Source organism: Pseudophryne corroboree, chromosome 3 (assembly GCF_028390025.1).
Source record: "Pseudophryne corroboree isolate aPseCor3 chromosome 3, aPseCor3.hap2, whole genome shotgun sequence".
Taxonomy (NCBI): domain Eukaryota; kingdom Metazoa; phylum Chordata; class Amphibia; order Anura; family Myobatrachidae; genus Pseudophryne; species Pseudophryne corroboree.
The window spans coordinates 175,375,326-175,393,093 of NC_086446.1; the positions used below are offsets into that span (position 1 = coordinate 175,375,326).

At 45.8% G+C, this 17,768-nt stretch overlaps 1 protein-coding gene across 6 annotated transcripts in view; it reads left to right on the forward strand.

Moving 5' to 3' along the window:
• The first annotated feature begins 657 nt into the window (after window positions 1-657).
• Window positions 658-17,768, forward strand: part of RASSF4 (Ras association domain family member 4) — a 467,259-nt gene continuing 450,148 nt past the window's right edge. For 5 of the 6 annotated variants that reach the window (XM_063958615.1, XM_063958612.1, XM_063958620.1 and 2 more), the window contains exons 1-2: window positions 658-715; window positions 1,128-1,237. The gene's annotated coding sequence lies outside the window, so the exon portion shown is untranslated. Of the gene's footprint in view, window positions 716-1,127; window positions 1,238-1,640; window positions 1,813-17,768 lie in introns of those variants that run through there. The other variant, XM_063958613.1, reaches the window with a different exon arrangement.

Here is a 17,768-nt window from a genome sequence, read left to right on the forward strand (position 1 = left end):
GCACTATTTCCACTCGCTGGTGTCCACAACATCCAAAGAGTGGGAATGGATCCTGTGGCGAGTGCAGTGAGTCTGCAAGGGGCTTTGTTGCGCTCGTGACCCCCGCCGACATTCTGCTGATGGGATCCCGGGGTCGGTATGCTGACTGCCGGGATCCCCAGTGCCAGTCTCCCAGCCCCAACCCGTGGGAACTCCACTTGGGAGACAGAGGAGGGTGTAGTGAAGTGCACAGTATGCATTCATGTTAGAGAAGTACTGGGAAGCAGGGATATGCACAAGCAGGGATATCAATAAAACCTGGACTGTCGGGGTGCCTTGACCGTGTTTGGGAACCACTGGTATAATGGTTAGCATTACTGCCTCACAGGTTGTGATCTTGATTCCTGACCACTACAATGTGTGGTGTTTGTATGTTCTTGCATGAATTTACTTCAGGTACTTCAGTTTCTCCCATACTCCAAAACATTTATAGGTTAATTGGTTTCTGACAATAATAAATAAATAAAATAACCCTAGTGTCAGTGTTCCCTACACGCACCCCAACGGTCCAAGTTTTAAGGATATCCATGGCTGAGCACAGATGCTTAAATCAGAATGACTGAGGTACTAATTAAATCACCTGTGCCCAACCATGTGGATACTATTTTGGGTTTCAACTCACAGTCATGTCCCTAGCGCTCAGGAAGAGGCAGCCATACAATCTTCCTACCAATAGGTAACTGTTGTTCATCACACTCCTCCTGTAGCAAGAGGTGCACGCAAACCATTGCAGCATACAGCAATCACAGCTAGCCTGTCTTTCTCATTTGCTTATTCATCTTAAATTACTAACAGGAGAGCAAAATACCGTAAAATCAGTTAGTAAATTATTGCTTTCACCGTTGTTTCTAAAAAATAGAATAAAAAAAATGTGTCTAATATTACATTGTTGAAAATTAAAAGTGCCCTCAAGACAATGGAGGTATATAAAGCAGGGCAGGATCGATATTTCCCCACCACGTAAATTATGTCCCATTGGCAGACAAAGCGATCCTCATCCCGTCTCCATGGACACCGTAGAGCGCTTAGGAAACCTCTTCGTTCTCATGATCAACAAACTCCGTCCTTACTGTTTCCCCATTGGGCAGGACTCACAGGAGGCGCATGCTGATTGGCTGTCGCTCTCTATGTGGGGACCGTCAGAATTCGAAGCAGCTGGGTGTCGGTATCATCTGCTGGGACTGTTATCATCCGACAGGTGAGCGATGTGGGCAGGGCTTGGGGGGGACGGGGGACGTCATATTAAACATAAATGTTTATCATCTATGTCAAATACAAGAAAAGAAATACATGTGGCTGTTGTGCAGGAAGTGCCTGTATTGTTTTGACAGTCTAATGCATGGGGTTTTGTTGTGGAATCATGTCTGATTGTAGCGCTATTGTTATTTACCAATATTGCCCTTCAGTGTACAATTTTAGATAAACCAAAACAATTGTTACCCGTGTTATCCAACCTCGCTTGACAAGGCAGACAGATAATCCTGGTTTTAAGAATATTCATGCGTGAGCACAGATGGCGAAATCACAATAACTGAGGCAGTAAATAACTCACCTGTGCTCAAGTGTGGTTATCTTAAAAACCTGGACTGTTATGTGCATGGAGGACCAAGGTTGGCAAACCCTTTCATTGTCTAATTTGCACCAATTGGTTGCTGATGTGGTTTGGTTCTGTGCACGTCCTGTGCCCTAAATGCAACGTTAGTAAATGAGACAGTTGTACTGCAGGTATAGCAGGAACTTGTGATGAAGTATCCTAAATAAATTGCATTTCTGGTAGGTACAGAATGCTGTATTATATGATGATTGTAAACACATGCATTTTCTCTGACATGAGTTGTAGGGTTAAATCCCCCCACAGAGCAGTAGTATTCTCTGGTTGTTCTCTGTTGTCTGATTGCAGTGCCCTCTAGTGAGACATACAGTAGATAAGGGGATTTGTATTGTGACATATTTTATGATTTTTTTTTCATACTGCTGAATGAGGTTCCTGCATAATAACATAAACCTCCTGTATAAAACTCCTGCTGAAGACTCTCAGGCATTTCATTGTTTTCTCAGCATTACTTGGTTTATTGTTTTATTTATGATCGTTACAATACTGAGTTTTTGCATGTTGTGCAAGAATACAACCTTTATAAAGTAACGTGTAGCATAATATCGTACTGTATGTGCATTAGGTAGATTTTACTCTACTGGACAGCATTGAATTGTCCCTTTAATCCTTAATAAATCAACATGTGTTTACGCTGTCAATTGTTACTTTAATCCACATATTGTTATTTAAAAAAAAAAAAAGGAAGGTAATTGGTTTTGTCATTTATTTCCTGTTAGGTCCTTTAAATACAGTACTAGTCTGTATAGCAAGAAGTGAGCTCAGGGACATAAATAGGTTCATATTTCAGAAATGCCAGGTTTATAGCACCCCCTGACCAGGCGCACTAATCCATTCTGTTTGTGCATTTAAAAAGTTCTGTGACCTATTGTCAATTTGTCGACGTCTAGAGAGAAAAAATAAGAACAGCTGCCCCAGGAAAGGAAAAGGGTACACAGGAGTTATGATTATGTTTATTGTGAACACACTCCAAATAAATCAATATAAATAATTAAGACATCTTTTGCAACAAATAATAAGTTCTTACAGTGTATAAATTGGATATATTTTTTATTTTTTTATTTTTTTACGTATTGTAGGTGTATATAAAACATTTTTTCCTGTGCACCTTTTACAAGGTTTGTACAAAGCTTACAAAGTGAACGACTGCAGGTGCAAAATGCACAATAATTTGCAACATTTGTATTCCACCTATATTTAATTATATACATTGGTACTTTATTTCTCTCTTTATCACTCTCCAAGGCTTAAGGTGGGTACACATGGAGCGATATGGCTCAGCGATGTTGACTGTATAGTAAAAATCGCTAAGAAAGTTAGTGCATATCACTCTGTGTGTACACAGCGAGCAATAGTGATACGCGTCCCCGCCAGGTCACTATCGCTATGAAATATAGACTGTGCAGGCAAGTCAATTTTCACTATGTCGCTGGAAAAGTAAAGGCATCCCCTATTTAAATGAGTTTGCCAAAATCGCTGGTAAAGTTAGTCAAAATCTCCTACTGCCAGTTCAAGGTAACTCGCTCCATGTGTACAGACCTTTAGTACATCTGACCCACTGTGAGATATCTCATAGTGTATGGCTACAAGATATCTGCATTCCTCCATGGGGAGGAGACATTCCCTGTTCTTTCAGTGTGAAGGAACAGGAGAAATGATGGTCGGACGCAGCTGGATGATCCAACATGTCCGACTGATCAATATTTTCAGATTGGTCGCTGCATACACTGTACAATTATATGGGTGAACCCAGAGCCGGCGCTACCCGCTCAGCAAGGGTATGCAGTGCAGGGAGGCGCTCAGCTGAAGAGGCGCTGAGCTCTCCCTGCTCTGCATACCCTTGTCCCTGCTGCTGCCAGCTCCGTTGCGTCTGTCAAAGTGGAAGACTGGTAACGGCGCTGACAGCGTGTTGCGCGGCTCTCAGTGCAAGGTCCCTCTAGCTTCCTCCCCCATACTCCTCCCACCTCCAGGCTCCTCCTCACAGCGCTGCTGACAAATTCCGAGCGTTTTGCAGGGTGGGTAGACTTTTAGGGGTGTGGCCTAATCGCGGGAGGCGTGGCCACGCCCTCTTTTGGGTTTTTTTTAAAACTTTGCAGAGCCCAGCGGGGTAGGGGGGGCGTTGAGGAGCCCCTCAGCCTGTGGCAATTCGAGTGAGGAGTGTGATCACTCTCCACCTACCCATACAGGAACAGGCAGAGGCTCCGCAGCAGCAGCCTCTCTGGCACTGCAGCACAGCACATTCTGCCATGATGAGAACTTATGCTGTTGCTGCTGCCCAGTAAGAAGGGAGGGAAGAGTGCAGTGGACCAGGGCCCCCGCTGAGCCCCTTCATCAGTCCCAGGCCTGCGTAATTTGTACCTGCCCCCTCCCCTCTCGCCGAAACTGCCGACATCCTCCAGAGCTGCTGCTGCTGGAGTAACGGAGCCTCCAGGAGGGTAGAGGAGGATTAGCGCCCGAGCGTGGAGTCCAAGGCAGAGCATCAATCAGAGTCATGCCTTAAAATTAATGAAGCAGAAGGTACTACATTTACAGTAGCAGGGTGGTAGGTATGACGTGGTTGGGCTATACCTGGAATAACGTGTATAAGCAGCTTTTACTGTGCGGTGTAATGTGACTAACCGGCACTACTATGCGGTGTAATGTGAATGACGGACACTGCTGTGCGGTGTAATGTAATTGACGGACACTACTGTACAGTGTAATGTGACTAACCGGCACTACTGTGCGGTGTACTCTGATTAACGGACACTACTGTGCGGTGTAATGTGACTGACGGACACTACGGTGCGGTGTAATGTGACTGACGGACACTACGGAGCAGTGTAATGTGACTAACGGACACTACTGTGTAATGTCAAATGTGAATTTTTACTGTTCTGTGTCCACAACCCTATGTTTTTGGTGCGCGCTGACTGTCCCTGACTCGAGCACAGGTAACGCCAAAGGAAACTTTTACTCTGAGCTTCTCAAGGTCTAGAACAGGCCCTGTCACCAATTTAAAAATATATTTTTCTTTTCAAATGTAACATACCTCCAATTCAACATAGAGAAGGGGCGCTGAAACATACCCTTACTCCGGGCATAATGGCACCTATCTACACCTCTAAGGGGCACTACTGTGGGCATTGTGTATAAGTACTGTGTGGTGTAATGTGTATAAGGGGCACAATTGTGTGACGTAACATGAATAAGGGGCACTATTAGAGGGTGTAATATGAATCAGGGGCACTATGTTTGTGGTAAAGTGAATAAGATTGTAATACTGTGTGGTGTAATTTGAATTGTTGGCCACGCTCCTTTCTTGTGTGACCACATCCCTTTTTGCGTCACGTCCTGTCCCTTTTTTACAGATGGGAGGGCGCAAATTTATAATTTGCAGGGGGGCGCCAAACACTCTAGCACCGGCCCTGGGTGAACCACCAATATAGAGAGGATCGGCCAGATAATTGTATAATGTATGCTCAGCATTAGGCATCAGTGAGTTCGTCAGATTAGGTTGATGAATCTGCTTTTATACATGTCATAACATGCTTCATCTAAACATGTGTGATGGGCAGCAATCATGGTAAGGCCAGCCTGTCTGAACTGAAAGTTTTTTTGTTTGTTTTTCTGGATGTGGACACAATTTCACAATCAAAGTCTTTGGAGCATTGGAGCCACCCTTGGAGAGTCCCAGAAGAACTGAGCCCTGTACACATAGGAACGGACTCAGTATGATTTACCAGCGGGTGGGAAGCCGGTTGTCCATCTCCCGGCATCCCGCCTGCCAGAATGCCGGCAGCAGGGAGAGCACTAAGAGTCTCCTTGCGGGCTCGCTGCACTCTCCAACAGGATCTACTCCCACTCTGTTGGCAGGGCCGGTTCTACACTTTGTGGCGCCCAGTGCAAAAGTTTCCACTGGCGCCCCCCCCTGCAGCAAAAAAATAGTGTGCGCCAAAAATAGGGGTGTGGCTTCATAGGTGATGGGTGTGGCCACAGATATGCCCCAAGTAGTTGTGCCCCCCAGTAGATTTGCCCCCAGTAGTTGTGCCCCCTGTTGCTATGCCCCCAGTAGTTGTGCCCTCTGTTGCTGTGCCCCCTGTTGCTTTGCCCCAGTAGTTGTGCCCCCTGTTGCTTTGCCCCCAATAGTTGTGCCCTCTGCTGCTGTGCTCCCTGTTGTGCCCTCTGCTGCTGTGCCCCCTGCTGCTGTGCCCCCAATAGTTGTGCCCACTGCTGCTGTGCCCCCAATAGTTGTGCCCCCTGTTGATGTGCCCCCTGCTGCTATGCCTCTTGTTGCTGTGCCCCCAGTCAAACACACACTAACATAAAAAAAAATAATACTTACCACTGCCCTGCTCCCGACCGCTGCTGCTGCTGCTCCGTCTGGCCGCCGGCTCTTCTCTATGGGAGAGACGTCATGACACCCCGGGCGCAGGCACTGCTTGCCCGCACCAAGGACCGCTCCTGTCTGTTGGTGTTGTGAACACCCACGAGTGGGAATAGACCTGTTCTGCTGGGATTCCGGCTGGCGGCATTGTTGACTGTTGGGATTCACGTGTCGGTATCCTGACTGTCGGGATCACGACAGTCGGCAAATTGAGCGCATCCCATAGGAACACATTGGTCTATTTAATATGTCTTATACAGAGGGTTTCCTCCCACAATCCAAAGATATACTGGTAGGTTGACTGGATCCCAACAAAATTAACCAGAGTGTGAGTGTGTGTACATGTGCTAGGGAAAATAGATTGTAAGCTCCACTAGGGCAGGGACTGATGTGAATGGCCAAATATTCTCTGGAAAGTGCTGCAGAATATGTATGCGCTATATAAATAACTGGTAGTAGTAATAATAATAGAGGGACTATAGGTACCAGCGTGTCCTTAAACCCTTATGACATGTTGCATGTCTCCGGTGTATTCCAGTGATGACACTGGTAGAGTAGACTAAATGAGGCCCTGAGTAACCCCCCAAAAATATGGTTTGGTCATTTAAAACCAATGTCCACCCTAATGGACAAAAGATTTGCTAGCATTATAGCTCATACACCAAAACATTGTGATTCATTCTAATTTGATATTTTGATACTTTAGCATTTCCACTTACTGTTCGCATAACGATTTTGCCAAAATTTGATTGATAAAGTAAAAGACAATAAGGCAGATGTATTAGGCCTGGAGAAGGGATAAAGCAGTGATACGTGCAAGGTGATAATGCACCAGCCAATCAACTCCTAACTGTCATTTTTCAAATCTATAATGATTGGCTGATGCGTTATCACTGGTTTATCACTTCTTTATCCCTTCCCCAGGTTAATACATCTGCCTAAGTATTTCTATGGGGTCTATTCACTAAGAAAACGGAAGCAGAATTGCTACTTATCACTATACATCGCATCGCTTCGATGCAATGTATAGCTTTAATAAGTAGCAATTCATGTATACTCACCCTTCCGACGATGCGCTGCGGTGTCTGGGGCTCCTGCTGTGAGGTCATCTCCAGCGGTCCCTACCTGCGATGCGGAGTCCGACGGTGGGTCCCTTTGCGCATGCGCAGCTTGGTGACCTCCCGGCAGGCCGGAGTGGCTGCTGGGAGGTCGGGGGCGGAGCCAGTGCCGGGTGCCGAGCAGGGAAGCATTGAGCTTCCGTGCCGTCTCCGCACCGCAGTTCAGGTTACGCCATCCTGAGATGGCAAACCTGGACCCTCTGAAGAAGCTGAAAGCAGAGCTTTCCGCACCTTCATGAATTGCACTCACCATACAAAGGTATGGTGATGCGATTCAGGCACAGAGCAGGGGTACCGCTGGAGAAGTTAGAGACTTCTCCACGGTAACCCGCTCTGTGAATTGCACTAGGCAGAGAAAAACCCTGTTTAATGCAAAACAGGGCTTTTCACTGCTACATAAATAGATCCCTTTATCTTTAACTGAAAGATATCAACCGCCCAGGGGTGCAGGAGATAGCCCCGCCTGGGTAGACTGGGGAGGGGGTCCCCACTTCCCTAGGAATCCATGGCCTAGGCTCACTAGATGGGGTATTGATGCTTTTGTTGGGGTACCCTGTGAAGTGTGTCCCCTGGCTGTGGCATTACCACCCTAATAGTAGAGCCCGCTGGTTCTAAAAATATGGGGGACGTCTATGCAATTTTTCCCTGTATTTTTAGAACCAGGGTCAGACCCGAAAGCCCGGGCCTGGTTCATTAAATACAAGGGGACTCCTACTTATTTTGTCCCATGTATTGTTTGAACCAGGTTTGGCTTAAAGAGCCTGTGGCTGGTTATGCTTGAGGGAGAGGACCCCACACTTTTTTTTTTTTTTTTTTTTTTTCTGTATTGTTAACATAATTTCAATTTATTATACATGATTATTCTAAATAGTACAATTGTAACTGGTTCTTTAATCTTCCAAAGCAGATCATTCAGGTGATTAATTACTCAGTGCTTATGGGTAAATGTATTACAGTGGCACGCATCATGCAGCTATAACACTTCCTGCTTTGCCTCATTACCGAGGCGAAGCAGGAAAGGACATCGACAAGATGTACTAACATCTTGTCTGCTGAAGCAGGGGGGCAAAAGCTCCCCACTCTGGCGATGTCCCCCTAGCACACAGTGCTGTGTCACCCTGTCCCGGCCGGCTCCAGTGCACCTGTGCGTGATCTCGCTGCTCACGCGAGATCCCCTGCGCAAGCCGGAGTCGGCACCCGTAACAGCCAGGTACAGCTCTGTCCCTGCTGTGTTCTGTGGGCATCGCCACCTGCAGCTGTCAAAATTGACGGAATGTTCAGCATCGTTGCCCACGTTTATCAGCCTACTGTCTTTTAGATAGCAGCACCGATAAGGACAGGGGCGCATAGCACCTCTTTCACCCTGCAGACACCGCTGCCTTCATACATGGGGGAGAAGTGGTATAGCGCAGCACTGATACCGCTTCTCACCCATAACGACGGGTAATAAATTTACCCAATAGTAAGATGTTGGTCACAGCCTGGCTGAGTCAGGGTGGGGTGCAAAGCAATAAACACAAGTAACTTTGCACCTTGGTTAAAAACTATGTAACTATACGGAGAGATGGTAAGCGGTTACAATACCGCTAGTCAGGATCCCGGAGGTCACAGTGCTGATGCCGGGATCCCGATTAGCGGTGAAATGCCACTGCCGAAATACAGGCGCCACAGGCTGTTCTCCCTCTATGGGTGTCCGCAACACCCATAGAGGGAGAATATAACTTGTGGTGAGCGCAGCGAGCCACTGTGCCAGCAGCGTGGCGAGCACAGCCCCGCTGCCAGCATACTGACAGCCGGGATCCCGGCCGTCGGGTTTTCATACTGAACCCAGAGAGATTTAGAGTTGGGAGGTGGCTTGTCCTATCTGAACTCTAAATTGCACTCTAATTTGCAGTGTAAAAATAAAGCTGTCCCACATGTATGTTTATAAGCTACATGCAAAAGCAGCCAGTGATTACCCACCATGCATCTCTGTTTGTGAAGCACATAGATTTTTAACACGCCGGAGTTGGCAGGTATGTCTAAGTGGTTGAGAGAGGTATCATAGGTGTTGAGTGGCTATGTGATGGACCTTTCCCCTGAAATGTTGCTCCCTGTACCTTGTCCTGCAGTACCGTGTTCAGAGAGGTAGGATAGATTGATACAAAACAGGAGTAAGTAAGCAATTCCAACAGTCTTTTATTCAGCTGCAATGAACTCTGGATTGAAGATGATGATTAATTATCATTACATTTAGATAATCACAAAAAAGAAGAATTTGGGTGTAAAAGATGAACAAAGAGAAGACAATTGGCTATACCACAAAGGAGCTTTCAATATGCAAAAGACCATTTATTGGAATCACAAAAGAATGGCAGAATATAATTGGAATCATAGATGAACATATTAATTAGAATCACAAATACTGGCATGAAAGAATTGGAATCACATAATGTGGTGATTAGGAGAGTGATAAAATACAATTAGCAATAATCAACACTGACTTTCTAGCTTTCCCTAGCAAAGTTATTTCAATCTCCACATGCAATTAACGTTGGAGCTCGGGTATAAGTCTACTGTGCTACTGTATGTCAGTGGGGGAATTTGTACATAAATGCAAGGGAAAATCCTGGATGATAGTCAATTATTCAGTTTTATGCAATGAGAATATATCTAGCAAAGGGATAATAGTGTATTTCAACCAAGCATAACTCACTTAGCAATGAGGATGTTTCCAATGCAGCTTACAGGGTTATGTACAAACTTGTCACAAACTCAGGGGTAAATTTACTAAGGTGGGAGTTTTTTTAGAACTGGTCATGTTGCCCATAGCAACCAATCAGATTCTATCTATTATCTTCTAGAAGCAGCTAGACAAATGTTAAGTAGAATCTGATTGGTTGCTATGGGCAACATCACCAGTTCTAAAAAAAAAAAACCTCCCACCTTAGTAAATTTACCCCCAGTCTCTTAAAATAAATGTCTGTACTTGCGCTGATACCACAACTCGGTTTCACTGAATCTCATAATTTCAATGTGGTAGAGGAAAGGGTTGCCTCAATAAACTCCTTGCAGTGCTTAGCTGGCGGAATTATGGCATTGCAGTGTCGAACTTCAGCAATGTGGCGTTATGCTTTCTGCGCCCTTTTACTTTCACAGATATGGATAGGGGTCTCTTAACCTGGTTATCAACTTGCCCGGGGCTCTTGTTGTTTACATACTTTTGTACTCACTCAGACCCTGTTCAGCCAGTCCTTAATGGCTCCCTTCAGTCCCAAGATGGCTTGGCGTCCGTGCCTCACCTTAGGCCTGGCAGTGTTCGGTCTCTGGCTACGGTGTCTCAACACTCGCTCATCCAGTACTTGTCTCTATGGCAGCACCTCACTGCTCACACTTTGCAGTGTTGCTCTCACTGCCCAGCATCCCGTGGCTGTCACTTGGTCTTTTGGCCTGCTCTCTGGCACATTTAGCAGAAGCAAGAGCAATGGATAAAGTCTGGGTGCCCACTTCAGGGCTGGTGCCTGGAGACAGACCACTTTCCATTGTCTACCGTATTTACGCCCCTGTTAGGCCCTGCCTCCTCCTGACAGACCGCGGATTCATGGTATTTGTCTCCTCATTCTGCCCACTTCGCTAAGAAGTGGGTGGGAAGCGTGAGGGGTGCGCACTCTTCCTGGGGTGTGGGGGACTACCCGAAGAATTGGGAATGTCCCACAGGTTTCAGGAGCGTAGACAAGTTTGGATGAGATATGTCTGAAGATCTGCAAAACATGGTCTTTCCGAAGAGCAACCAAAGAGACTAGAAATCTGGTGTTTCGGAGATCGCACTGCAGGACAAAACTCTAGCACCTGTGGTAAAACTGTTCATGAACTGAGTTGTGTAATTCATGTGAAAAGAGGAGATCTTTATTGTAGGGAACATCAGAAAATGTATAGCTGCACCTGTGACTGTAAAATTCACGGAATAAGGAACTCAATTTACAAACAATATACCATATGTCTCCATTGAAATTTTCACTTCTGCTATAAGTTGCCCTGCACCATTCTTTTATTTTCAAGCTGTATAATGCTGACTAAACAACACCTTTATCGCCTCTATTATGTCATTTGATATACTGCCTATATACGTTCTTGCTGTCCCAGCCTTACACCTGCTACTCTTTACAATATCACTTACAATATTTCCTGTTGGATCATGTTACTAATGAACCATGGGAATGTAGGAATTGAAAACAGAAAAGGTAACAATAATGCAGCTTTATATGTTTTTATGACTGGAGTTTTATCTCCTGATTAGAACCTGTAAATCAAGCAGTCTGGAGTGAAACTGCTTTTCCTGCACATAAAACTGCAAACCTTTATCCTGGTTTATTGTGTCAGTGCTTTTACTCCTCATAATAAAAGAGGAGCAGTAGTGCATCTACCCTGTTTGCATAGCCGTCCCTAGCCAATTTGGTGACTTAGGCAACATTTTGTCTGGTGCCCCCTTGCACCGCCGCTAGTTCTGCATCTAACCCAGCAACACTCTGGCAGTGGGGCCCACCGGGGGTTTACCCTGTGGGCCAGTTTGACCCTGCATAAGGCCACACAGTAATGCCCATAATACACATGATTCCACACAGTAATGCACCTGACACACATGCCCCACATTAGTAATGCCCATAATACACATGATGCCACACAGTAATGCACCTGACACAGATGCCCACATTAGTAATGCCCATAATGCACATAATTCCACACAGTCATGCACCTGACACATATGCCCCACATTAGCAATGCCCATAATACACATGATGCCACACAGTAATGCACCTGACACATATGCCCCACATTAGTAATGCCCATAATACACAAAATTCCACACAGTAATGCACCTTACACATATGAACCACATTAGTAATGCCCATAATACACATGATGCCACACAGTAATGCACCTGACACTTATGCCCCACATTAGTAATGCTAGTAGCTTTTTATATAAAACTTACTTTTGCTTGCTGGCGTGCTTGCAGTCAGTGTGCGCGCCCATACAGCTCCCTGGATCCGTGACTGCGTTTGTGAGATGGGGGTGGCAGGATGGGTGGGTGTGTGCTTGCACCCGTTAAAGGGGCACCCATACAAAAGATGTGACATCACGGGGTATGCCCTCCTTTGCAAGCCTCACCCTTTATTTTCGCTTGCTGGTAGGACACAGATAGCAGCAATGACCAGATACTGCCACACTTGCTGGTTATACAAAAAGACCAGTATCAAACATGTAGCAACTGTCCATTCTCTTCACTGTTCAGTGTGTTTGCTGGTGACTGCTACTCCCGGCAACTGCATGCCCTTTATTTTATACTGCAGGAGCGATGTGTCCGAAAGTCACGCTGCACTGATGTTTCATATAGAAATAGCACAACGCAACTTACTGACCACGTTACAGTGCTGGATGGCAGGAAAATTTTACGGCATGGACTGACTGAGAAATAAAGTATGGGGAGAACACTGTCCATGTTATGTCACTGCAGACACTTGTGGTTTGCACAGGAATAAGGGATACACACAGGATGGCAAGGTCCCCCAACCCCATGACCACAAGCAGTATAGGTGATGTCAGATTTATGTGGAGCAGTCTCCCAAAATAGACATGTGGTATCATAAGGAGCCATCCAGTAATAACCTTATATAGTCAGTGAAAATGTCACAGGTCCAGGAATTGCAGTTACCGGTGCTTCTGCTGTCTGTCTGAGGTCTCACAAGTCAGGGGCATTCAAGCATGTCAGAGGGAGTTTAAGGCACTGTGTGCATTCTATTTGATATATGTAAACAGCAGTGTATACAAGTACTGATTGAATACATTTAGAAAGCAACAGATAGTTTGCAGACTGTCCCTCCCAGCATGAGATACTGCAGAGACAGGCTTGGATGCCTCTAGACATGCTTGGATGCCCTAGGCAAATGCTTAGCCTGTCTATAGCTAAGGCCAGCTTTGCCTGTTTGCATGGTAAAAACAAAACAATCTCCTAATCCAAGACCATTTTTATAATGGGGCAAATGGGTATTTGCTCAAGGACCACTATTACCCTTCTAGTATATGAGCTATTTAAAGTGATCGTATAAAGGGCCGTCTCTAGGGGTGTGCAAGCGACTGCACCATCGCTAACTTGCGCCCCTTGCTTCTATCTAGCCTGGAACGGTACCCTGCAGCAAGCATCCTTTGGACGCTCCATGCAGGCACTCTGCAGTAAGTACAGCCTCTCGGAGCTTTCTTAGTGGTGCACACAGGGGGGTTTCTGAGTACCCAGAAATCCCGCCTGACAGACTAAATTTGGATTTGACAGGTGGAGACAGACTTGTTTTCATCTTTGCACTGACTGCAGGATACCTGAGGTCGCAGCTTCTCAGACAGAGAGCTCTTATTGGCATAGCTGTCTGCACTGGATACATAACACCGATGCCAGAGGGAGCTATTGAGCAGGTGCAGCAGCTCCGCTCGCATGGATTCTAGCAGTGAGCCTCTTCCTCTCGAGTCCTCTGCGTTTGGTTTGTGTAAGTATGCTCTGTGCGTTTATGATGTATGTATAGTTTATTTCAGGGAGATTGTGAAAACAACACCTATGAGCATGGTGTTAAAGTTGCTTTAGAGGCATGTCATAAAATTTTACTTACATCCCAATGTAAATGAGCCCCTAAGCAGTTATAGTGGAATAGTTCTGATGAAAGTTTTAAATTAAACTGAAACGTTAACAAGCTATAGGTGTCGGTCACCTAATTACTATCACAGCAGAAAGACCTGTGAGTGCCGCCATCTGTCATCTGTATTTGTATCATTCACCGCCGTGTGGATGCACCAGGGCACTAAAATGCAAGTAGCCATAGTGCGGGATGCGGACAAGATGCCAGCTGTCGGGCAGGGCCGTCTTAACAGCAGTGTAGGCCCCTGGGCACAGCAATGCACTGGGCCCCTACCCATCCTCCAGCGGTGGGGGTGCTATCAGTGGCTGCTTTGATGTCCCGTGGGGTGTTCTATCTTCCGCTCAGCATGTAGGACCTGGAGCAGTAATTTCTGCTAATTACTCCTTTACTGCACAGATGGGGCTAAACTGTAGAAGGAGGCATTGGCCTGAATGAAGAAGCCCTGGTACATGACTTCCAGGGTGGTAGGGGGTGTTTAATACATAGGGGAGGGGCATACTTACCTACTCTCCCGGATTCTGCGGGAGACACCCGGTTTTCGGGTAGTCCCCCGCAGCCCCCGGAAGAGTGGGCACCCCTCCCACATTCTGCCCACTTCCTAGTGAAGTGGGCAGAATAGGAAGAATAACGCAGTAAAATCACGGACCCGGCGGGGGGCTGAGCCTAATGACGCGATCAGATGCTAATCGCGTCATTTTAGCCCCGCCCCTAACCATATTTCATCCAATTACAGTCGTTTACTGGGGAGTGGGCGGAGCCTATTGATTTAATCAGCTTGGCTCCTCCCTCATCCTCCCTCATCACCGCCCACCTGCTTCTCCTCTCCGGTCATCTCCTGGAGAGGAGATTTAAAATATCGGTAAGTATGGGGAGGGGTGGATAGTGGAGTGGGCTTAATATTTATCATTTTCCAGTGGGAGGGCAGATTGCTTGACTGCAGATATCTCAAGTTTCTGAAAATATATTTCTTAGCTTTGAATGGGATAAAAACCTAGAGAGTCCCTCCTTTCAGAAGGTCTTAGGGACTTAGGAATCAGAGCTCAGGAGCCAGAGCAATTCACCAACGAAAATCTAAAACTGCATATTAGGCGTGTGGAGCTGGTGCAGGGACCAGCTGCTGGAAGGCTGATAGCTCTGGTTCTGGGCATAGTAGAGACAAGCTGCCAGTGTCCACCAAAAGGGGAGAGTCACAGCTTTTGGATTATAGCCTCAGAAAAACTCAAAGTCAGACAGAACCCGAGATACTGTACTTGACTGGGAAGAGCAATTAACAGGCTTGGATGGGGACCACTGCTTTCAAGTCGGATATCTCCGGTTCCCCAGGGCCGATTTTCAAAAATCTGGTACCCCTTGAAAGAGGGGACCCTCAGCTATCAGCCTAGTGCCCTTATACTCCTGGGGCCCTTGGGCAAGAGCCCATTGAGCCCATACGAAAAGACGGCCCTGCTGTCGGGATCCCAGCACTCTGCATGCTGACTCGTAAATCCCGAGAGTGGACAGAATGCCAGAGCTGGAATCCCACAGGGTCAAGAGACAGAGGCCCGAATCCCAACAGCCGGGATCCCGACCGCAAGTATAGCTGGAGTGTAGGTTAAGGTGCCACCCGGGCGTTAGGGTTAGTTGCGGGGGAAGGAGGAGGAGCATTAGGGTCAGGCTGCGGGGAGGTGGGGTTAGGGTTATGCCCCACCTGGGGGGGTTAGAGTTAAGCTGTGGGAAAGGGGGGGGGGGGTATTAGGTTTAGGCACCACTGGGGGGCGGTTAGGGCGATGATCGTGAACATCGCTGACAGGAAAATAGCTTGGTGCATACACACTGAGCTATTTGCCCTGTGCCAGCGATGTTCACGGGGGGTGAACTACTTTCTACAGTAGGAGACTAGAGTTTGAAATCAAAGTAGATCAAAATGCCAAAAGGGAAATACTAAAGTGTTAATATGTGTTAATAAGAAAGAAGCAGGAGCTATGTGTTAGAAAGTGATACAAAAATAAGGGTGTTCGTAAAATACTCAAAAGAGTAATGTTAGTGGCAAAATAAGAGCGTTACACATAGCTCCTGCTTCTTTCTTATTAACACATATTAACACTTTAGTATTTCAATGGTGTGCTGCCCTGGGTTGGTTGGGCCTGAGCCGACTGTTTGGGGTCCACGCACTGGACTTATACTTAGTATTAGGGACCTCCAGCAATAGAGCCGCCGTGAAGTGGCCTGGAGGCTTATCATATTTTTTGCAAAATATATGTAACTAAGAGCTCTACATTTTCTATTATATAGTGTATAGTTCTTGTTACTAACAGCCCTCAGAGTGCATGGGAAAAATCCTTTTGTTACACTGCTGACTACGTTGGCACAGTTTATAGTTGTTATTAATGCAGGGGCGTTTCTACAGAGGAGGGGGCCTGTGTGTACCTCCGGGTGGGCCCCCTCCTCTGTACGGCGCTGTAGACTCCGGCATTGTGCCAGAGTCTACTGCGCATGCGCAGGTCTCCGGAAACATGGCGCCGGCCATAATCCGGAGACCATTTTGGCTATCGCGCATGCGAGGTGGCCATTTTGGCAGCAATTTCTGCCGCGATTGCAGGTCCCGGCGCTGGACTCCAGAAAGGTAAGTGTTAAAATGGGTGCGGTGTGGGGCCCCCCTGGGACCCAGGGGCCCGTGTGCACCACACCCATTAAAGAAACGCCAATGTATTAATGGCTGCATACAGTATCGGCCTTATTTAGTTCAATAATGTGTTGTCCTTTATTCAGCAGCTTTCAGCTTATCTTTTATATAGCAGCTTTTTATCTGTGTGTGTGTGTGTGTGTGTGTGTGTGTGTGTGTGTGTGTGTATATATATATATGTATATATATATATATATATATATATATATATATATATATATATATATATATACAGTACTGTGCAAAAATTTTAGGCAGGTGTGAAAAAAATGCTGAAAAGTAAGAATGCTTTTAAAAATAGAAAGCTCCCGTTACCCGACCAAAGTGCTGGGTGCGATCATGAAAAATGGCGTTTGGGCACCCAAACGGGTCTCTCCTCATGCATTTCAGCTCGACACCCCCGGGAGATGCGAGCTGAAATGCAGACGCCGGCAGCCATCCCACCTGAACTGAAATTCAGTTGAATAGCTCCGTTTGTCTACTGGCAGCCACTAGATGGCACCCAAAGAATTGAATTCTGCCCTTTGGGGTAAATTTTCTTAAAGTTCTAAATATGAAAAGTGGTGATGTTGCCCATAGCAACCAATCAGATTTTTCTATAATTTTCTAGGCTGTAATAGAGAAATGATAGAATCTGATTGGTTGCTATGGGCAACATCACCACTTTTCATTTTAGTAACTTTTCCCTTTGAGTCTACTTTATCTCTGAGCATTTGCATGATATCCAAAGTGGAACAAACAGCATACAGTTTACAAAATAATTTGGTTTATACTTTTCATTTTCAGATGTTTCTAGAGGCATTATTATTGGAATTAAATATATAGAAATGGTTCATTTTGTTCATTAGGTCTTTATTCTCATTATCGCCCATAAAGGTCTCATTGACTAACATTAACAGCTGAAGTGTTCAGATCACATGATATCACGTAACAAGAGGAGAGCATGTATTGGACATTGTGTACATCACTCCAGCTGAAGGCAATCACTTACGTCTCAGTGAGGGCTCTATGGTTTATTATAACACAGTACAGTGTCCTCATCCCCAGGAGCACCATGCACAGGGAGTTCCTTTGTTTTCCACTCATAATCACGTTGTTGTATTTGTGTCCAATGTTTTCGTGTTATAAGCGTATAGTGCTAGTATTTTGTCATCCACAAGGGGGCAACCTTGTTTTTGTAATATTTATTTGGAGTAATGTGACAGCAATATGTAGGCAATACTGCATTTACACTATTATCCAGATTTATGATCATTCAGTGCTTGTTTTTTTAAATAATTTGAAGCACCATACTATATATTTCTTAAGT